Source organism: Branchiostoma lanceolatum, chromosome 12 (assembly GCF_035083965.1).
Source record: "Branchiostoma lanceolatum isolate klBraLanc5 chromosome 12, klBraLanc5.hap2, whole genome shotgun sequence".
Taxonomy (NCBI): Eukaryota; Metazoa; Chordata; class Leptocardii; order Amphioxiformes; family Branchiostomatidae; genus Branchiostoma; species Branchiostoma lanceolatum.
The window spans coordinates 2,104,835-2,129,112 of NC_089733.1; the positions used below are offsets into that span (position 1 = coordinate 2,104,835).

The following is a 24,278-nucleotide window of genomic DNA, read 5'->3' on the forward strand; positions in this document are numbered from 1 at the left end:
CTGTCAATAGAAGACACACGTGAAAGTTAAAGAGCTTGTGAATGTTTCAACATTAACAACATGCCAATGCATTCAACATGCTGCAAGGGCAAAGGAGGAAGAAAGGTGCCTTTCCTTCTTAGAAGCGTAAACACTGACCTCATCGTAGCCGTAGTACCAAAACGCTTGTCAGTCTCCAAACGGACACAACCCACCCGGCAGTCCGGAAAGAAGAAAGCGGCAGTCAGCTCCACCCCGGCGTCCGGAAAAGACTAAAGCCCCTTGAGGTCAGCTAGTTGGTGGTTGTTACGACCGACCAGGCGAGGGGCTTATTTGTGATGTCAGCAAAATGGTAAGCCCCGAAGACAGGACAAACCGGGTGACAACGTCACCATTAATGATGACAATGGCCTGCTTTTTATCAGTGTGATTTTTTGATAATAGCTCATATCATGATGGAAAGTAAATTGTATGGTGATAACTATATGTGCATGCGCCATCTGTTGGGATAGTACTGCTGCTGCATTCAATCACCAATTATGTGTACATGTGATGTATCAACCAGGTGATGTCAGATGGCCCTGGAAAAGGCAATGAGTGACATTAGCGTAAACTTCTATACCAGGAAGGAAGGCTCAACTCAGGGGCCCAACACTTACAAGTGGAAATGCTTACTGGCAAGTTTTGCTGGCAAATCTGTAGGTGAATTATAAGTTTACCATAGGTGACAATGTGAAACGAACCCACTACCTTACTTTTGTAAATAGTATGATAAAGAGTGTTCTGGAAACACTGTCGGAAAGCGACAATCCTCGTGATCAATGGGACATCAAAGCCACTAGCCACCAGCCGAGATGGTCTGACGAGAAAATGGAGAAAACCAACATAAGGACAGACGAGAGTATAAACGGTAATGATCCAGCATGATTTGGTATTATCGCCGACGAAGCGACAGACGTGTAACGACAGCTCAACATGAATGTTAGGTATGTCGACTGTGACTATAATGTACACGAGAACAGTCTTGGGCTGTAAGGCTATCTTCTACCATCACCGCAGCAATCAAGGATAAGCTTCTCCGGACAGGCATCCCACTTCAACTCTATCGCGGACGGGCGGCGAACATGAAGGAGCATCGTTTCGGAGTGTCTGCAGCTGTCCCAGTGCATTGCTGGGTCCACTCGCTGAATCTGTGCCTGCAAGACACCTGCAGACAGATAGAGGCCCTTCGTGACGCAATGGACATAGCAAGGGAGATCGACAGGCTGAACTACTCGCCAAAGACTAAGACCTTGTTAAATCAACTAGCATCTGAAGACGAAACATCAAGTGGTACATTTAAGCCTCTGTGTCCCACACGCTGGACTGTAAGAACAGCAGCACTGAAAAGCATTATCAGCAACAAGAGTACCAGGTAAGAAATCAACGAGACAACGAGAGATGAGAATAGGTTGAAAGCGGGCGGTGTACTTCCAGCCATGGAGCACCTTGTTCGCACTTCGTTTAGGTCAGTGTTTTTTTCGGTCTCCAAATCTTTGCAAACGACTTTGCAAACGAGGGACTTGAATGTACAAGAGGCGGTCGTTAGGGTCGACACGCTCAAGTCCTACTATCGTCGACAAAAGTCAGATGAGGCATTTGACTCATTCTACATGCTGACAGAGAAAACTGCGAGCGAGTCATTCAATCCACAGAATGATTCAGCATACTTTCTGTTTCAGAGAACCCGAAGAGTCTCACTTCTGCCCAGGAGAGGAGGAAGAAGGATGGTACGGTAGCAGTTACATTGGACGAGGCAACCGCCTCCATCCTGAAAAAAGCTCGGCAGGTAATTGTCAAAGACGACTTTTGTCATATTCACAAAAATCGATTAGACAGTAAGAAATCTTAAGAAACCTTCTATAAGACAGAAATTGGACACTTAAAATCATTGTTTCTAATCCATCACTGTTGTTATTTTTTTCCTGTCCTTATAGTCCATGGGCCAAGCAGCTTTTTGGTACCAAACAGAGGGACAAAGGGTGACTTACTTACTTACCATCAGTTGGCGTTTCTGTAGGCCAAAGATGGTGTATTCCGGACGAGATTGAGCCTTTGCAGATAAAAAATCGCCATCTTTAAAAATGACCGTTTCCATGGCAACCGGTGACCACCAGTTAACCCAAAACTTACCCATTTTTCTACAATTGGACCAAGGCCTTACCACCAGCCAAAATTTATAAAAAAATCGTCATTTTGTCCTTTGCTACAAGGTATAATTACAGACAGACCCTCTTAAAATCACCCACGATGCATTGCGATATTTGCGGCGATTTGATAACATGGCCGTTGGGTGTAATTCTTAAATCCCTTATAACTCCTGATATTTTTGACGGATTTTGTTGATTCAAAGCCCAAAATGCAGAAAATGATATGGCCTATCAACATAATGTATTACACAAGACCCCATAGGTAGCCCAAATAAATGCCTGATTTTGGAAAGTAAACAATAAATTTTTTTACACAAAATTACCCCCAAAAATGGACTTAAAAGATTCATAGCTTCTTATAGAGTCAAAATATCAACCAAAAACATACTATTTCGTGATTCCTGTGGTATCTTTTGCCTACAAACCGATTTTCACCGAAAAATATCTATGTTTGATATTTTGTCCCAGTCCTCTGAATTAAGTCCCAAAAATCGAGGTCCATTTTGATGACGTCACCATATCACGTGATAATTCCTAAAAAGCTGGACTTTTGACATTATTATCATGCATAATTATAAAGTAGAGGAATCAACCTTTTCAAAAAAGTAAGTCATCCTTTGTCCCTCTGTTTGGTACCAAATGGCTATTTTGAGGGACCTGGCCCATGGACTATTGGGGTAAGAAGACAGGCGAGGCTGCAGCAGCCACAAAGGGACGCCGTATCGCCCCAGGTGCCGCCCGGAAGTACGAGTCCGGGAGTCCGAGTGGAACTGACACCGATTCATCAGTCGGAAAGAAATCCCGTCACACCCTCAAGTTCAGCGAAATAACATGAAGGTAAGATAGCGTAGCTTTACTTTTAGTTGACTGCAGGTGACTTTGACAGTTTCCCAAACAAGTGCAGAATAGAACAACACATTAAGAAACCTGAGACAGGGATAAGGGGACGTTCTAATCCATCACTGTTGCTATTTTCTCTCCTTTTAAAGGATAAAAAGACCTTGCGAGCACGGCTCACCCGCCTGAAATACCATTCGGACTCTAGTAGGACTGATTCCGACTCCCACGCCAACCCGACTCGGATGAAGGTATAATCCTAGCTTAACCACCTTTCAACTAGTGGTCTGTGCCTTTCACGGTCCTTGTTCGTCTCGAAGTGTCTCGAACTGTTGACAAACCAAGCGTTGTCGGAGCCTCTGGAATGGCAAGGAAGCTAGATGCTGTAAAACAGTCAATCCAGTGTCTGAAGTAAGAAGTGAAAGAGAAGGATGCGGAGATACAGAGGATGGTTCTTAAAAACCTTTCCTTGGAGAAGAATGTGCAGGCAACAGAGCGACAGAAAGACAGACTGCAGAAGGAGGAAAAGAACGTCGAATTAGAATCAGCAGGTAACCAACAGATCCAGTGACGTACTGGCCCGCACCCCACAAGTCCATTCACGAACGGTTTCCGTCTCTGCTGCATGAAATTACTGTCCTTCAATGAATGAATGAATGAATGAAGAGTTTATTTACGTGTCATGCGCCGTAGGGCGCCCAGCCCATGCGGGCTTATAGGACACCGTATAGGTTATATTGATTGCATAAACAAAAGATCAAGATTACAGAGATAAACATTAAGGACTAAAAACAGAATATGAACGGGGTGGAATAAATAAATGAATAAATATATAACATACAAAAGGTCGATGAACATTAGTATCAACTCAGGTTGGATAATCATAAATGTAAATAAACAGGAATTTCGCAAAACAGGAGCATATGTACATAAATGTGTAAATCAAATAAAACATGACAGAGAGAAGCACTAACAGTAACATTATGTGGTTGATTTCATTTACTATGAATATATGTGATTTCTTCGTTTTCCCAGGCTTTTTGAATGAAGTTTGCTATTTCATTTACTCCCTCATTAAACAACCATTTAATTCTGACTTCGTCTCTGTCCCAAACGACCTCAGGAGCAAAGTCAAACATTTTACGAAAGAGAGATTCACGAATATTGTCATAGAAAGGACAGCAAATGTCACTGCTGTCAACCTGCCAAACGCCATCCATTGTGTCTTGACCACTCTCTGGAACTAGAAGCGCTGCTACAATACCATAGAAATTTGCTAGGAGGTCCATTATTGACTTTTACATTCGTAGAAGTTACCCTTATGCCAAAGTATACGTGCACAACTTTGGGATGTATGATTTCCACAATACACAGAACTGCAAACAACACAACTGAAAACATAACCTTGATGGTGTATGTAATAAACGAATGAGCCTGAAGTACCTTTCAGATCATTTCAATTTAGAATGGATTAATGAACGACATTTTGGATACTAGACTGTAAAACCTATCTTGTAAAATGTTTGTTTATAAATGTAAAGATTTTCAAACTAATTAGCAACTTGCTGAGATCCTACTGTTGTGAATGCAACAGCCGTGTGTACGCTTTGACAGCTGTAGCCAGGCAAACCTGAAGGAGGCCATAATGAAGTTGCCAACAGAACATCTTGTGCAGACAAATACCCGACTGTAACCCATCAGGAGAGGCCAGTGTTCACGACAGGTTTCCGACCGTCACTAAGCACAAGGCTCCATTTTGACAACCGATGAGGACGAGTTTGTCTCCTATTTTAAATTTAACACAAATCCTAAATATTGATGCTACCATCTTACGTATTAAGATCCTAAATTTAGATACTGTACTTTTCCTTTTAGACGAAAGTGACAACCTATCTTCGCCGGTCCACACACCGGACAGTCACCACGCAGACCACAATTCAACAGTTGGACCCCACTCTCCCCCTGTTGCTATCGTACAGCCTCAGTCTCCTGAGGCTACCGATAACAGCGAGCTGGAGACCGCTATCAACTTGTCTTTGGCGCACGCCACTGCAGTGCTTGCCGGTTGTGTTTGCCTATTTGTTTTCTGTGTGAACTATCTACCTTTTTTTTACTCTCATTGCTTACCCTGAACCCATCACCCTCACATCCTTTATTCATTTTTGTTTTAGTGTTTGTTTGTTTTCCTTCATCAGATGCAGAGACGGTAGCTGACATCTATCAACCGTCGACGTTAGCGTCGGGTAACAACCTCCCGGTGCAGTTTCAGCCTTCTGAGGCTACCGACGACAGCGACAGCAAGCTGGAGGCCGCTATCAGCTTGTCTGTGGCACACGTCAACGCAGTGCTTGCCGGTTGTGTTTATCTATTCGTTTTTTTACTGTCATTGCTTACCCTGAACCCATGACCCCTTACATCCTTTATTCATTTTTGTTTTATTGTTGCTGTTTTTTTCCTAAGTTATTCAAAAGACAAGAGGAAAACAAGTTACAAGTACTAACAGATCTCCAGGCCACTGATATGACAAACTCCAGGACCTCAAAGTTGAGAACACAGAACTGCAACAGATTCAAAGTCTCATGGAAAGCAAGAAAGTAAAAGCATTCTATGATGGCAGATACAGTAACGAAATCCGAGAGGTAGTTATGTACCTTCTCACATCAGGAGTGTCTATGAATAAGGTAGACGGGGTTATAAGTTCAGTTCTGGAGAAGCTGCTGGCAGGGGTGAGTGTGGATCGGTTTCCGAGTTAAGGATAGAAATCCAGGCTGCTTGGCTGAGGCAAGAATCCTTGCACAGGTTTAGGTGGCCGAAGCCATCGTCTCTTGAGATAGGGACAAGGGAAACTGCTTCCACCAAGATGGGACCTCGAAGCTCTTTAAATACCAGACCTTCGATGTGACGCTACCATCAGGCAAGACATTAACTATATCCATGACAGAAGTTCCATCTGGAGATGCTGAGGGGATCACGGTAGCCTTCTCTGAGTCTTGCATGGAGTTGGCAGAGGTTCTCTGTGATCCTGCATGGAGAGGATGTCGCCAAGAAAACTGCGGAAATAATAACATCGTTTACCTCAACCATGTCTGATCGAGGCGCAACCAATCCTCTCTTCAATAAACATCTGGAGGAAATACGCCGGGAGCTTCTGCCTGCTGTCGAAAAAGAGTGGGAGACACTAGCTGATGACGTGAAAGATGAACTGGGTAGCATGTGCAACTACTTCTGTAAAATGCACTTGCTCGTAAACTTCGCAACAGAGACTAATTCCACACTCAAGATTTTTGAGGATGCGGTTTCAGAGGGGACAAATCTATTTGTCTTTTCACAGCAGGGAGAGTCAGGGGCTGTGAGACTCATTAGGACTGCTTGTAGTGCAATATCATGTTTTATAATGCAGCTGCAGTGTATCACCATCATAACCAGATAGCCTCCATCTTGGCCTGACCCAAATGGTCTGCTGAAAGCTGTGAAGGCCGACACCTTGCTGGAGTGCGGGCATTCGGTATCATAGACAAAACTGTCACTGGCCCATTTTACCGTATACTGGGTATGGAGAAGAAAGTCATGAGCATGAATAAGCAATTGCACAAAATGCAGATAGCCCTGGAGCGCTGGTCGCGGGATGCCAGCACACAGCTTGCAGGGGAGCCTCTCTTCAATGAGACAGTGATGGCAATGCACAAGGATGCCTTGTTTGACTCCTTGTTCGCAGCCACAAAGATGAGGACCTAGATGTGCTGACACAGCAGGCATTAGAAGTAGTTTGTTCAGCATTGCTGATTTTGCTTGAGAGACAAGCAGAAGAACAGCTGCCAGGAGGACAGTTCTGGCAACCAACTGAAACAGAGGTGAAAAGGGCAGACCATGTGCCAACAACAAATGTTGGATCAGAAAGAGACTTCGCCATCCTGAACAATCTAATCAGGGCAAAGCCAAATGCAACCTCACTATCGTTTGAGGCGTATCTCCTTTGGATGAACAATGAAAAGAGTGACTGGTTGCGAAGCCTGTCACCAGAGGACAAGACGAAACACATGAAGTATGCACGGACACATGCGGGAAAAGTGCATGAACGGTTCAAAGAGAAAAACAGGGCCATCAAGGAAAAAAGGCTCCGAACCCTCCTGGAAAGGCAGAAGGAAAAAGAAGAGAAAAGGAAAAAAGCACGGATGAAGAAGGTAGTGTTAACGGAGAGAGTTGTAAATATGGAAGGAGTGCGTAGAACACCTGAGGAAATCGAGGTGGACGCGGTGAGCGTGGCCATCCCGGGCGCGGCCGAAGGGCTTCGGTGGACGTTTCCAGCCGGACACTTGGGGAAGCCCCGGAGGTGCGAGTGGTGGTGGCCGCGGAATAGTTCTCTAGTTGATATTTTCCTCTAAACCTTTAAAGTGTTTTTAAACATCAATTAAGTGTTTCAGTAATGGTAATCATGTCTGATGTCAGTTTTTTCGACGACAGTTGTAGCTTTTACATGGAGGGCAACAGTTCGATTCATTAGAGTACCCGTGTAAATTCCGGTCAGGGCTACCATCATTTGATCAACCATCAGGACAGATTGAACGACTAGACCGTATACGGGAGTCCAGGTTTGCTGATCCAGGGATCGACAACCCATGCAGAGTTAACATACCACGAAGGGGAGTCAGAACAGTTAGAAATAGATTTCATTACAGACCAGAGGAACTACCACCTCCCCCCGAGGCCAAGACATTATCTACTTCACGTGGTATGAAGGTGGAATAACTGCTCGATCCCATGTTCCCATCTTTGTGATAAGGAGCTTCATATACCATCCAGGATGTTCAAATCTGTTCTTAAAGAAATTCTCCCTATTCGTGCACATGTCAGTCTGTCATTGTTGAGAATTGGATGTTAATATTGTGTAATTTCTTTGACAATATAGCCGACTGTTTCCTGGCCTTTATCTGTTTTGATGCACACAGCAATGGCATTTTCATCATGTTTACAAAGGAACTTTTATTATCATTGTCATTTGACAGGTTCACGGTCTATGCACAAGTCTGCAATTTGCTGGGGAAATGCCAACCCCCAGAGAAGACCAGGCCAGTTGAGATTGAGTTAGGGAAGAGCGATAACCTGTGCTACAGGCATGTGCGGTCCCAGCAGCATCCTGGGTGTACAAGACTTCTCCGCAACGGGCAAGGCATTGGAAGAGATTTATGGAGGCCACAAAACCTTTGGCCGCTCATTCAGCCACAACACCACATGGACAGCAAACTGTCCTGACATCTCCTTCAAGAGGTATGAACCTAGAAAAAAAAACGAAAAAGGAACGCAAAGACATCAACATCAGCATAGCGTGTCTAAAGTGTGCAGACTTGACTTTCTGCATCACACTAGCTGTATCACCTCCCCAAAATGTACAGTGACTCGATAACATTGCATAACACTGTATGGGGAGAGTGCTGTCTAGTTTAGACTTGGCTGGCATTAGTAGTGTTAAATGGAACTGCCTTTTTAGCTGTTTTTTGTTGTTACACAGTTAAGCCGACATTTTTTTTTGTAGCACGTTCCAGTTTGGTTTTAATTTCGTTTTTCTATTTAGCCTAGTTCCACCGTCTACCTTAGAATTGGCTGACATTAGTAGTGTTAAAGGAAAGCTACACACAATTTTTTAAATCCTTCCATGCTATGCTTAATATGTTCCAAAGTCAAATTCTTACTTCAAGTTGTTTGACATAAGTCCGTCATAGTTCTGGGATTTTCCACAGTTTGCAACTTATGCCGTGCTGACGCCTTCTCACCTGATAATTGAATTATATGACGTCAGTGTTTCAAATTTTTCACCTGATGATTATCTTATATGACGTCAGTGTTCTAAAATTCAATCATCAGGTGAAAAATTTGAAACACTGATGTCATATAATTCAATTATCAGGCGAGAAGGCGTCAGCACGGCATAAGTTGCAAACTGTGGAAAATCCCAGAAACTATGACGGACTTATGTGAATCAACTTGAAGTGAGAATTTGACTTTGGAATAAATTAAGCATAGCATAGAAGGATTTTCAATTTTTTGTGCAGCTTTCCTTTAAATGGAACGTGCTATAATGTACGCATGTTAAGACTTGTAAACAGATTGACGGGCAAGATTTGTTTATGATCCTGTAAAGTGGGGCAGAAGCAACAATTGAGCTTGGGTTCATGCCTAATAGTGACAGGTAATAAGGCTGTCCCCATACTACTGTACAAAACTGAAGATACTTACAGTACTTGCATGTTATCTGGAGTGTTTATCAGCCAAAATGAGAAACCTATACGCTGTACTGAGTTTGTACTGGCTGATCGGGGTTTCCCCACAGAGGAACATGTTGCTCGGCATCATGCTCACTTAGGGTTTCAGTTCCGTCGGGAAACGGGGCTCAGTTCCGTCAAGCGACCACGCGGTGACGAAGAGTTTTGTACCCCACCCTCCCTCCCGTTGGGCGCTGTAATCATTCTGATTAAAAGCGTTCTACCAAGCCCACTTATTTCGTCACGTCTCTCTAATTGAGTTTTGCCTGTGGTAAGGGTGTGGATAATTGTGTGTTATGTTATGTTTTACTTTAATATTTTTAATTTACATCAAATGACCATTTTTGTTACATCGTATGGGCATGTAAGTTGTAATCCCCATCTGCCTCCAGCTCTCGCCTTCCACTTCGCTCCCTGGACGGACTTGAGCATATCATTGTGTATCGGAGTTTATGACAAGACATTAGTTGTACGAAAGAGTAAAAGTGTAAATATATTTTTCTGCATGCCCATGCAGATGTGGATGGCCGGGATGAAGAAGGACACGGGATGCAGAAGGAGAAAACAGCAGCAAAGAAACGTGAGTAAACTAAATCCAAAACCCAGTCACAAAAACGCAATTTGTAGATAACTAATGTTTTACGAACGTTGTCGAAGAATCGGTTCATCTATCTCTGCCAAGCCACATTCAGCTTGTATTTTCGGTGCTACTGGTATGTGTGTTCTTATAGACGGTATAGTTGACTAGGGTATATTTTTTTTGTTTATGTAATGCCTTAGACTACTAGTATCAGTGAAACAGGCAGCAAATCCAGATAAGTTATCATTTGTGACTGCAGCCTCTGTCAGCAGTTGGGCATTGATCATATAGAGTAGTTCTTACAGTACAGTATACTATATACTATACCTACTTTTAGTGGTGGTATTGTAGTTTGTTCTGAGTGTTACATTATGTTCTGTGTATCACATGTCTGAACATATTTATATCCCAGTTGCTACTTGAACACGTTCCTTATAGAAGTTAATTGCCTGTTTATTGTTAACGGGTTGGCTTTTGGGAGAGAGTAATGTTTAAGTTAGGGTAGAGATTTCAATCTAGCAGAATCAACATTTCTCCCGATAAATAACTCGGCTTACAAGTCACACTACAACGAGCACGTGAGGTGGAGCAGACCATAAGAGAACAGAGCTACAACAAGAGCTTCACTTATATTTTCTTAATCTCCCAGCGTTGTATAAATCTGATAAATAGATAGTAAAGAAGTGCTCAAGACTGGAGTTTAGTGGGGGTTTTTCAAATCTCCCAGCGTTGTACAAAGCTGATAAATAGATAGTAAAGAAGTGCCCAAGACTGGAGTTTAGTGCCTCGGGTGAGGGTTCTTAGAATAGATTAAACGATAGTTTAAGTGGTAGCAAAGGTTATATTAACTGTCATACTGTTTGCGTCTTCCCTTGGTCACTATAACAGTACATGTAATGATAACTGCTTATTGTCTTTATTATATTGCTGTGAGCCCTGCATCTAGCCCATGTGGGCAAGAACAGTAATCAACGAACAACACCAGCGTCTTATGCATTATAAATGCAAAAGACAGCCGGGAAAACCTCACCCTAGCAACCGTCAACTACAAGTTTCGAAGTGAAAATAAGTTGAATTATATTTCTGATTGTCCTCAAGTGGAGGCTGCATACATAGTGAACCAGACCACAAAGGAACGGGCGAAGGCTAAACCAGAAGTGGCGTCTATGCTAACTGAGGAGGGCTGTCTCTGTAAGGCACTGCTGAGGCACCTGTGACAGAGGGTCATGCCACAGCAGTAACGGTTCTGCAATTACTGCGGAGGCATCAACCCAGCTGTCCCCTCGCTGAGTGACCACCAACAGGACCTAAAGCGAAAAGAAACCAAGACCACCCAGAGAAACCATACAACAGTTGAGGGAGAAACTACAGCAAAATGAGATCAGGAGTTCAACCAGGGCCGGTAGAGCACCCTGTTCAATGCGACGCCATGCAGGGAGAAAAGGCGCATCTTTCAGAAGGTCTACAAGAACAGAGATGAAGCTATCAAGAAAATCTAGATAGACAACATGCGAAGGTGGACAGCGTTTGCTGAATAACTCATGCCCCTATTGATGCATAGATAATTTGATAATGATGGGGCAGTTCATGGCTGCCTCTGGCCTGGTCTGAACCACCATCCTCCCCACCACCACACACTCAAGGATTGCAGCGCCCACCAAAACCCGGTCCGCAATACAACGGGCCTGGTCTGTACACCCAAAAACTGGACCAGTACCGTAAGCGTTCTACCTCCCAAGCAGGTACTTTGGATGATTCCAAACGCGCAAAAAAATCACAGCAGCAGTCGACTTCAAAACCAAGCGCCCCACACTCACAATCCGAGCAGAAGTCAAATACTGGGTCTAAGCTTAGACCATCAGAATCATTGGCGACCCATAAGTCAACTTCGTCAGATAAAAATTACAGCGCAAAACTTTCAAACTCTGCACAACCTAAAGAAATTAGTAACAACAACAAAAAAATACCCAAGACACCTGTTTCACGCTGGTCCTTAGTTAACACTAGGACCTTTATAATACCAAGAATGCCTAATAAAACACCACCCTGTCTGTTACGTAAATAGTTGTACAGATAAGTCACCTGTATGAGGCTAGGTAACAAAGCTTACAAAGCAGCGTCTTTAACATGTCAAGAACAAAGGCCTGTGCTTTGCATACTTAACTTAAAAGACACAAGGCATCAAATCATAGCAAGGCGCCGGGATCTGGATCCAGTGTAGATTCACATGTGTCACCAGGGACCTATGCCTATGACAGTGTCATAGAGAAAAACAAGGCATCAGATCAAAGCAAGGCGCCGGGGTCTGGATCCATTGGAGAGTCCGATGTGTCACCACAAAAGGACACATGCAGGGAGCAACAGAATTTATTGCATCGTTGTAAAGGCAGCTGACATTGCAATTGTGGTTGTAATAAAAGACCTTCACATTCAGATAGATTAACATGGTGAAGATATTCTCAAATTGTTTGTGTATATGAAACCTCTTTAAGTCCAGATAAAAACAGCAAAATGTCATACCTGCTGCTGTCCGAAATAACTCAATATAACTAATATGTTGTTGTTTTTTTCATCAGAAACTGATTCATCGCAAGAAGGCGCTGAGGGCCAAGCAGTCATACGATAAGACACTGAAGGAGAAACTGTGACGTGTCCTTGTAGCAGAGTATATATCGTCAGATGAGTCTGACGAAGATGACAATGGACAAAGGATTCTTAAGACAAGGGCCATACCCTGGGAGTCAGATGACAAATATGCACTGGAGTTTAGCACCATACAGACTGAGCAGGCTAAGCGGCAGTCCATGATTAGATACACAGACCCTCCTTCAGCATCACATGTAAAAAAGCCACTACTATCAGAAGGGAATGCTTGGATTCCTAAATAAACAATACTTCCATTTTTATATTTGCAAAGCTAAATAGTACATTGTAGTTTGTATACCTTATTGTTTCCAAGCCTGTTCAGTCTATACAATACGGGAACAAACGTCACCGTTACTATGTAGGTGTCAGACGGCACATTAAGAAACTGGTCAAAAAAGCCAAGCGAGCTGCCAGTACAAGCACGTCTGCTTCAAGTGCTCCAAGGCCCACAAAGCCTTCCTCTGCGATCAGAGGTCCTCCACCGGCCCTTCCTACTCCCGTCCGCGCTAGTATCCTTTGTCGTTACCTACAGGGATACACTGAAAAGCATAAACAATATGTTGTTGACGGCTTCTTCTTTGGTTTTCCCTTAGAATATTTCGGTCCTAAATACGGCTTCTCTCGAACAATGCCGCCTCAAGCCAAAAACTCACAAAACCCTGTCATTTTCGATAAGCTTAAGCAAGAGCTACAATCTGGGTCCATTCACTTCTCCACCCCTTTCCGAATTTGTTCCTTTCCCCACTGTAGGCTGTGCCAAAGAAAACGCCAGGTAAATTTCGCCTGATCCACGATCTCTCCTATCCTCATGGGTTTTCGGTCAACGACGGCATCCCTCGAGAACATATTCATCCATAGATACAGCTATCAAACACATCAAAACCTTAGGGTCCGGCTGCTATCTCGCCAAAACAGATATTCAATCTGCATTTCGCCTTATCCCTGTCCATCCAGATGACCACCATCTTCTGGGTTTCCTTTATGATAATGAGTCCTACTATGACCGATGTCTGCCAATGGGAGCCAAAAAATCCTGTGCCGTATTTGAAAGTTTAAGTACTGCCTTGGAATGGATTTCCCTTAAGAAACTAAACATCCCATTTCCAACCCACATCCTAGACGATTTTCTCTTCGCTAATCGGTCCTATCGAGGTGGGCACAAAAATTGACGTGAAAATTTCTGTTCCCAGTACATGTACCCGGAATGTTTTCACAAGGATGCGAATTCACCATATTCAGATTCTACAGATGTTAGAGCCACGTTGTCGTACATGTTTGGGGTGGAGCTTTTATGGGAGGAGAAACAAAATCGAATAGGATAGCGAGGCAAATTTGCACGGACAGGTTGGGAAACCCAGAATTGACGAGAGATGAAAATGCGGACCCTGCTTGTGAATGAGAACAAAGAAATTACAGTCATCCCAAAGGGAGTTCTGCCTGACTGCCCTATGACGCCTGAAAGAAGTCGGGAAGCCGTTTCTGACGTTGTAGCCAGCATCTCTGTCGATAGAACAATGTCATGCCCTTTGCATGAACCCACCATTCTCTCCACTCACACAGAAGCACCAGGGGGAGGTTCATTCAGTAAGGGAGGAAATGGAGACCTTATTTGATCTATCACACATTGATGACTCAGACAGGTAGGAGAAGTTACTGGACCTGCTAGAGAAGTATGAAGATATAGTATATCGTGGGGAGCACCTGTTGTATTAGTATGAAAGAAGGATGGTACTAAAAGGTTGTGTATTGATTATAGAGGACTAAACAGTGTGACAAAGAAGTCGTCTTGGCCACTCCCACGTATTGATGATGTTCTAGATGCCTTGACTGGTTCTGAATTGTTCAGTGTGCTAGACTTAAGATCTGGGTACTGGCAGATACCAATGTACCCCGAATCTGTGGAGAAAACAGCATTCACTAGTCAATTCGGGCAATTCCAGTTCAATGGCTCATGATTTAGAACTTTGAATGAGTAATTGGGTTTCTTTATTAAATGACGATATTTCCATTTTATTCAATCATTTATGTAAGTTACTCATTTATCTGTTTGCACACCACACTCTGCAGACGGCAGCGAATCAGAGGGTTCTGAAGACAACAGCCGGACCAATCGGACGTCTACGGCCGCAGATGTACCACAACATGATAATACGGAGAACCAAAGAAGGATACATTTCATTGTATCATCATGTCATACCATTTTGAGAAAGATTATTCATGCAATTTGACAAACGGGATTTGAAATACCTGGTTAGTTTCTATCAGCTCTAATACATCTTCATTATTGTTGGAAGGCGGTATTATGAATATGGATATCTCGACATTCAAGAACTTAGTTGTACACAAACTTGTGTTTAACGACCAGAGGAAATCGGAAGTGGCAGTGAAAGCTGGGCATGCCGGTTCAGTTGCCAGTTTTGATAATCGTGTTCTAGGGTTTAGTATCGCGTAATTGTAAATTTATACCTCTGTAGGTCAGCAGGGTTGCCTGGTGTTGCGTCAGTTTTGATCCGTGTTTTGATCCTGGTGTTGCGTCAGTTTTATAGGAAGCCGGGACAGGCAAGCGGGGGCAGCAACGCTACATTCGTGGAAGAGGTGTCAAAGAGGAAGGAAGTCCTTGCAAACCATCTGAAATTCAAGACCTGTAGGCTGTGCAAATTCACGGACTCGAGACTCCTCCACACAAGTGCTCAGCACTTCTCAACAGGCCCCGATTGGAAACGAAGAGGAGTCAGGAGAAAAGAGGGCAAGAGACTTACTTGAGAGCAACGTCAGAGTCTCGGGTCTCATCACAGATGGAGACTGTCAAACTTTCAGAGGAATGGCCAAGGTAATGCGGGAAGAAGCCGTCCGCCCAATCAGAGTGAAACATGAGAGGTGCCTGGTACACATCAGCAGACAGCTCAGAATGTGGTCTAATCTGCCTATGTCAATGACGCCAATAGCCAGCCAATCAGATCGTCCGCTCGGCTATGACGTCATTTTACCGCCAGAGCCTGGTGCAGTCGATTTCTAGACTTTTCCCTTCTATCTCCCCTATTTATTCATTGGTATTGCCCAGTTCAGAGGTCAAACAAGGTCTTTGACCCTAACAGAAGCTTCCAGAACAAAGGAACAAGTCTGCAAGTGCTTTTTTCGTCGCGCAAATCTCTCCGAAATCGCTCTTCCCTGGCGGCAATGGCGGGCGAAACATCAGGTAAGACTTCCCATTGCACATTTTCTTGGTAATTTTGCTGGTCTAACTGCACATTTTTAGGGAACTTTAGGTTATCCAAAGCAATTTTCTGTCATTGTTGACGTGGTCAGCTATCGCTGGCGCCATTTTGTTTTCTGGTTGTTTGTCTTGCAAAAATTGTTCATGTTTTTGAATTTCGAAGGTTTCGTGCCTCGAGTCGCCTGCTCCGTATGTTTTTCTATGGCGGTTGGGTCGATAGAGCACCGGTTCTATCGGAGAAATGTCTGTCTAGTTGCGATACGCTATGTTTTTAAGAAAAATGAATAATTTTCCTGAATTGTATAGACCCTCTGCTATCTTTCTACATGGGTTTCAGCCTTTAGTATTTATGTGGAAGAATTGTTGATGATTTTGAAGTGGGCGATGTTACGATATTAACTGTTTTAGCGGGGTTGGGGAGGGGGGCGCAAAATCGCTGATGTCCATAGGAAATAGCTTCCCGTATTATGAGAGCGCCGTAGTTCCACGTTTTTACGCCGAGGTGATTGCCTTGAATATTTATAAACTTTGTGACAATAATAAAAAAGAAATCAGATTAATTTTCCGGATTTCATGATATTTTATATAGATTACATCCAATTTTTATGGATAGTAAACTACTGTTTTGTTAGTCCTGGATCAAAAAATGCTTGAATTATAGATATTTTTTGTTAATGATTGATTGATTGTTGTAATAATACTGGTAATAGTGTACCTACAATTCAACATTGTTGATTTTTATTTATTTTGCCTATTTCATTGTATTTGTAGATGAAGAACTGGAGGATGACCACATAGGGCTGCTGAGAACAAAGTGTCGCCTGTGTGGACATGCTGTTGGAGATAGAGAGTATTCATGTTCGTCATTTAGTGAGGGGTTTTCTAACATATTTGGAATAAGCTGATATTGTCGAGAAGATAAAAGAGATGTTTGTACAGTTTGTAGTAGAGGATGTGAAGATGTACTATGTTGAAAGGTTGTCTGTGATGGAGAAAAGAATTGGATCAACAAAGAAAGAGGACTTGTTGGAACTGTACTTTGAAGTTCAAAATGAAGCCATTGACCAAAACAATATCCAGTGTGCTTTACAGCTAGATGTCTTAAGTGATGCAGGTCAGACTGAGTTGTGATTTTAAGGTGTAATACATATGTGCTTTGTTAAAGCATGCAATTTTTGACATATATTTCTATCTGTCATGTTTTTTGTCAGGCTATCACAACATGTGTTGGTAGTACATATATAAGTAAGCGGTTTTGTCAACTATTATTGTCATATAGACATGTAGAAATGAATTGATATGCTATGTTCTGTACATTTCATCGGTGTCTGTGGTACACTTTCTTCACAAGTTCAGTCAAGTTAGACAATGTTTGTCAACTTTGATGTTTCACTTATAATCTTGTATTTTGTGGAAACATGCTGTCTTTGATGTAAATATAGTCATGGCAGTATACAGCTGAACATTGTGACAACACAACACAACAAGCAAGTTGATTGATATATATGTATATTTGCAAAAAGTAACTTCATGTTATAAGCAGTTAGGTGAACAACCTACTTCAAGAGACTTGTAAGACTTGGTGCAGGTAATGCTATGTTCATGTACATGAAGATATTTGCCTTTGACGAAGTTTGAGACATGTAACGCCATGTTAATGTACTGGTATATAATGATATTTTCCTTTGAGACGGGTAACACCATATTAATGTACACACTGTATAAAGATATTCTACTTTGAAGTTTGATACAGTTAACACTATGTTCATGTTACATTGTGTACAAAGATATTTTCCTTTGAGACAGGTGCCAATATGTTCATGTATATAAAGATATTCTCCTTTGAGACAGGTACCAATATGTTCATGTATATAAAGATATTCTTCTTTGAGACAGGTGCCAATATGTTCATGTATATAAAGATATTCTCCTTTGAGACAGGTGCCAATATGTTCATGTATATAAAGATATTCTCCTTTGAGACAGGTGCCAATATGTTCATGTATATAAAGATATTCTCCTCTGATGCACCTAACCTGCTGTGATGTCACGTCTTTCTATAGATTATCACGGCCCCTTCCACCTGTAGGTCTTTTAGTTGTCTTGTCTTGTGAGATATGCGAGTGAAGCTGTATACAACAGTATGTGTTTACGAGTGGTATTAAAATTAAAGTGTGCGTGGTCGTGTATTGTGTAGGTAGTCCGACAAGTCGGCTTATATAAGTGCCCCTCTAAATATCGTAAACCAATCAAACAAACAAATTGGTCCGTAAAAGGCTGAATTATTTTTTGTAATTTTGCGACATCCAAGCAAATTATTTCAGCTTCGTAACTGACAACGTACAAGTACCATAAATGTAGCGTGGCCCAACGCGAGGCAGCCCGTACGCACGTGAAAAACTGTCGAAAACATCTCTAATCTCTATCGTAGTTATGACGCTTGTAAGAACTGGAAACGTTCCACTTCACGTCAACAAATCAGAAATCATACGTCCCGTCGGTAACCTGGCAGAAGATATTTGCGAGACAGGTAAGTAAGCCGGGGGACCGTAGCGTTCTCATACTAAGTTCGCCAAGTGGGTCAACTTTGACGGGACAAATCTAGTTTTTAACTACTTTTTGACTTCTCAACTGGCTTACCCGCGGTTGTCAGAGTTTTCAAAATAACGGGGGCACATATAATAGCTCAGATTGACGTATCGTGGCTTCCGTAGGATTTGATATAGGAAGCATAGTAAGTACTCAGATCGGCGTTCCACAGTCCGTCCGCCATCTTGGATTTTGGGGTCAAATCTTGGGGTCAAGAGAAGTACGCCTGCGCAGCACCGCTGACGGCGTGATTAATGACATAGGCAGATTAGACCACATTCTGAGCTGGCAGAAATGTGCGAACTAAAGTCAGCAGCACTACATGGTCTCCCACCATGTTACAGTCTACGCTTACAGCAGTGTCTCCGACAATTGTGGTTCTCTGAGACCGAACATTCACGGGCAGAGACCCGGGGGTTGTTTTTGAAGAGTGGCGGGAATACGTTCAGAGGGCTTTCAATACATGGAACACACACCCTGAACAGCAAGCACATTTGGAAGGGAATGCCAGACATGATGTGGTATGTCGTACACCTCGAGGAGACGTCGATACCCTAGTACAAGGACACTGAGAGCGTCACGGCATTAGTGGCCAAGTTCTACCGACTGAAGCAGGAGTCAGATGAGTCATAACGGTGGTAGGACATTGCTTGACAAGAGCTAGTCAGAAGAAAACCACGACCGTATGACTTAAAAATAATTAAATAGGGTGAACATATCGAACTCTGCCAACAAATACAAACACGAACAATGCCTTATGGCATTCTTTCAATTATGACTTTAACGTCCAACAAACCCATCTAACTAAGCTGAACCAGCCCCCACTGCGCCAGAGGCACAGTCCCCGAAGTCTATGTTTCCAAGAGGCTGGACAGCTGTAAGAATAGACCTGACTAACAACACCTGAGTAAGTTGGATGCCACCAAACTAGTAAGGCCCGCAGCCGAGGGACCGGGCTTGCGGGAAGGGTCTAAGACTTGTGCGTCCCGGGTTCAAGGGTGGGGATGAGTAGTAGTAGTAGTAGTACTGTAGGGTTAGAGTCAGTGATGTCTAGAACTGTCGGCAAATGTGAAGTTGTAGATGTGGATTTTGAAGGTGTCAAAGTCACATGTTTGATTTACACTGGGTCGCAGGTAACCACGGTAATTTTTTTTTTCAAATCACATTTCGGAGACAGAGGTTCAGGCTCAATGGAGCCAATGGACTTCCCATTAAAAATTGGTAAGCTACTATGAGTTGGATTACGCTCCCAAAGCGAGGTGTTATTGTTATTAAAGACGGGGGTGGGTCAGCCCCAGGGATACTAGGGATGAATGTCAGAGGAGAATAAACTAGGGGATAATGGCTGTCAGAGAGCCAGCACCCAATCTAGTCACTGTGATAGTAATTAAGTTTGGCAGAAGGCCGTAAAATCCGCCCACACACAGGCTAACTTCGCTAGAGAAGATGGGAGGGTAGGATACGCCAGAGCTTCGGGTCGTCGGCTGATCACTAACCCAGCAGGCCACGACATGAATATCTATGGTAGGGCCCGGCCAGCTCCGGACAATACGTCATATCAAGTCCTAGTGGAACCGCCGGACGCAGGTTGTTTGCCGGCTACGATCTTAGTCGCTAGCTGCTACGCTGAGGTACGGAGAGGGCGAGTCCCGATTCCTGTCGCCAACGTAGGCAAACAAGATGTACACATAAGCCAGAAAGACTCTTTAAGGCGTGTTATTGAATTACAGACTCAAGATTAAAGACAAAGTGTCCGGCCTACAATAAGCAGTGTGCGAAGATCAAGCGTTTGAATCATTTCGCCCGTGTATGCAAAACAAAGGCCTAAGTACACATGATCAGATAACAAGAATCTGAATAAGTCTACACAGTAGGCAAAATGACAACTAAAAACAAGAAATGGTATGTGGATCTGAGGGAAGGAAACCAAAAAGAGAAGACACTGCGCTGTCAACTAGATACTTGTACGACATGCAACGTGATGAGCGAAAGTGACTTCAAGAGGATCGGAAGACAGATAAAACCCAGCAGAGACAGACTGAAGCTCTATGACGGGACGACCCTCAAACCGATTGGCGAAGCCAAACTGAGAGCAGAATATCAAGACAAGAACGACGACCTGGAATTCCAGATAGTTGAAGGACAGCATGCACATGCTTCCTTTATGTTTGTTATGGTCCAACTACAAACAGATTGCAGCTAGCTGTTATGCTGTGGGGCAAATGAAAAGGGACAAGGAAGATCAGAGTGGACTTCTGAAGATGCCCCATTATGAGGCTATCATCGTGCAAATATAGGAACAAAACCATTTTCCACATTCTTCATTACCATAAAACCATTTTCGGAATACCGGCTTGCTGGAATTATTTTGAAGCCGACCACGAAAAGGGCCATGCGACGGAGTTGTTATTGCTAGCCTTGCCTTGGACCGGTGTACCCTCACCCCACTAACAACAGTAGGATTTCTCCCCTGTGTGAGTTATCATGTGACTCTTCAGATTTGCCTGCAGGAAGTCTTGTGGACAGTTCAGGAGTTGTGAAGTGTAGAAAGCAGGTGACCACGCACCTCCACAACGCCCCACACAGAAGAGAAAAATGGACGTTGGGACCTATCCACCCAAGCCCCTCTAGGCCGGCCAGTACGTGGCGGTGGTGTACAAAGAAGGGTTCTTTGTGGGTGAGGTGAAGGCTATAAATGAAACGATAGTAAAGGTCCAGTTTCTGGACAACCGCGGCTGCGGTATGTGCATCCCCACCAATAAGCCCACCGAGACAGTCAAGGACAAGTATGTCGTTGCGGTGGATTTGCCCATTACAGATGATGGAGGGAAAGATTGAAACTGTACAGTGAGCAAGTGGCAGAAAGTCCAGCCTTCAAGTGCTTTACATTAAAAACAGATTAACAGGTGGGAATAACTGTAGGGAAACTGCACGAGAAACGCCGAGAGCAGTTTCTAAGACAGAAGTTTACTCCTCCAGCACAAGAGAGTAATAAGGCCAGGATGTAATCTGCCTAGGTATCTCCCCGTAAGACTTAGTTGGCAAATAGAAAGCAAAGCGGGTTTGCCTTTCTGTGCAAGATAGAGAACAAAAAGAAAACAATTGATAATCTACAAGAAGACAATCAGAATCTGTTGACAGAGCTATCTTCTGAGAAGAACAAATTTGCTCATGACTTGTCATATTGACGATCTGACAATAAATTAACACGGAAAGGGCTTGAGAATCTTGATGCAATTTCTCCTGTATGTGTATATGTTTCGGTAGAGGGATGTCACACTGGGAATGGTAAAAACCAATGTGACAACGGTGAAGTCGACACTGTAAGAGCTGAGCCAAGACAGATCAAAATTGGATAGGAATATACTACACATCTGTATACCAACGCTGAAGCCTGTACAGGCTTTAGTGCAGAGTTGACAGAGTTGGTCGTTGACAATTGTACGCATATCTTTGAACTTGATTATATGAACTTGAACAACATGGTGGCTGACAATGTTGACGAAACAACCTGTCCTAGAAATACATGGCGGACTTCAGCAACCGAATGGCGTCCGTGGAGTTGACCCTGACGTCTATGGAGTTGGCCCTGAGGACCTCCTCCGGAGGAAGTCAGATAAGGCAAAGGTAAGCCCATCTAAAACGCTTAAAACTAACGATCCTGCTGCCAATAAGCTCTCTGTATATATATGATGATTCATGGAGCAAACAACTAGAATTGGATATTTAACATATTCGCCTACAAGAACCATGCTCGCCGTTACGGCCAACGAATGGCCCTGCCAGGAATTTGATGTTGACATGCTTTTATCATGACTGAGCTGTTATTTCTTTTATCTCCTCACAGGAGTAAGATCACCAGGCTGGGCCATGTTGGCTGTTAAACACGGGATGAGAGCGGCCCAGAAGCCCGGAATGAGAACGACTCGGAATGAGGACGGCCCAGAAGCTCGGAATGAGAACCCGTTTTCGGCTCCAGCCCCGAGGCGACCGCAGACAGCGGTCAGCCGATTGCAGAGTGAGGTAGCGGCATTTGAGGAGCAAATCGAGAAGCGTCAGTGCATTCGACAGCAACTTTAGGCACTGGACGGAGAGAAGCATCATCCGACACTCTGGCAATTATTCCGGGAATAAACGCTGACCCTGAGGGCGAGACCACTGACATGGAACGAACACAACGAATGGGTGGCCTCAGGGATGTCAGGGACAGGGACGTCCCTGCCCTGATGAAAGCGCAGTTTTAATGCCCATAGTGGTGCGGTATCTTCGCAGCTCGCATTTGTCTAGCTGCGGGTGGTTAGGCTACAACCGCATGGGAAGTAGTTGGGTATGTAGTGTTTTCGAGAAGTTTAGTTTCCTTTCAACGGTCGATTTCCTTTCTCCTCTGGAGCACTGCACTCCTGAGTTGTAATAATGTTGTCACCAGAAGGCATCTTTGTGACGATGCTGAGATTGTGATCCTTATCTGATAATACACATAGGACGTTCCTACTCTAGAAAAGATGCCCGGTTTCGGAAGTTGTTTTGCGGTACGGGCGTTACGTCCCTCTTTTGTTGCACACCTCGTCTCTGATAATGAAGTTACGTTAATGAATAGGAGTTCCTCTCCATCAGTTACCGATGGCGGGATTCGTAATAGCTAGCGCTGACAAGTCGGCTCCCTTTAGAGTCCACAAAAGGCGTCATCTGGGTCGCTGAACCCTGGCAAAAACCCGGAATATGGTCGATCCGTCTGATATTGGTTCTCCAGGTTCAACGGCACATACGCTCGTCTGGTTCGCCGAACGCAGTACACTATTACGGACACAATAGTCCGTTTCATACAGATTTTCGTATTGACGAGAGTCGTTATATGGGTCTTTGAATACGACGGAGAACATATTAGGTACAGAAAAATGTTCACCGCTGTTCAAGCACATTTCACCAATCTTTGGGCAAAGGTCTAGCCCGTAAGTTGGGCCGTAAGTATAATGGACCATATACGGTGGTGCAGCGAGTAGGAGATTCCGCCTACGAACTGCAGGGGGTGCCGAGAGAAGAAAATCGTCCACTTCGAGAATATAATCCCTTTCAATTCACAGCGCTTTGACAGGGATCCAGATAACGCCGACGATAATGGCCGATTGGCGAGGATGTACCCCAAGCCCCACCCAGGGATGGGCAAAACCAGGGGAACCCCCCGATGTTATTTCTGTTACAGATGCCTTGCTGGTACCGGAAACGACGGTGGAAAGAACTGACGAGACGAATCCAGTGTTGGCGGCAGCCCCTGGCGGGCCGTCGACGTCAGCAGTCCCTGACGGGGGAGACCAAACGCTGACGCCAACGATAGTTCCTGAGCCGACAGCAGAAGCGATCGGACCTGACGAGGCTGACTCACTGATGACCTCTGTTCCTGACGACGAGGCTAGTACAACAGTTCCTGCCCGGCCAGTGACGTCAACGGCTCCAGTGCCACCACAACAGCCACGTGTCACCAAACGCCCTGCCCGTCAGGTTCGCCAACCGGCTTACCTAAAGGATTTTGTCTGTCCTACCGACAAGTCCTGTGAGGATGAAGCCACTTAAGTTTACCAGCGAGTCGACGTGCGTTGGGAATTACGGACATATGTTAATTCCAACAGAATTTTCAAAATCTAGCCATTAGTTAAAGTTATTAGCTCCACAGTTTATTCAATACTTTATGCTAAATAGTCACAAAGAACTTCAATACAGTGACTGACATAACTAACATTGAATGTTAGAGCCTGGGAAAATTGGTTGTACTAACAGTTTATGTAAAATATAATGATTATAATAAGTGAATGCTTGTTGATTGAAGAAAATTTCCATTGAAGAAACATGTAGACAATGTGTTAACTCGGGAACTGAAAGCGATTTTCAGTTTAAAACCATCCTCAGTAGGAAAATACAATCATTAGAGGACATCCGGAACCTGAACATTGAAGATATTAGACAGTCCTTGACATCCCAGGCTCCACAGGTCT

General features: G+C 43.8%; 1 long non-coding RNA gene across 1 annotated transcript; it reads left to right on the forward strand.

The window, feature by feature from the left end:
• Nucleotides 1-15,405: 15,405 nt before the first annotated feature.
• Nucleotides 15,406-17,737, forward strand: LOC136446266 (uncharacterized). Its single transcript, XR_010757544.1, has 2 exons — nt 15,406-15,684; nt 16,474-17,737. It is a non-coding gene; the product is annotated as an uncharacterized lncRNA (long non-coding RNA).
• The last annotated feature ends 6,541 nt before the right edge of the window (nt 17,738-24,278 follow it).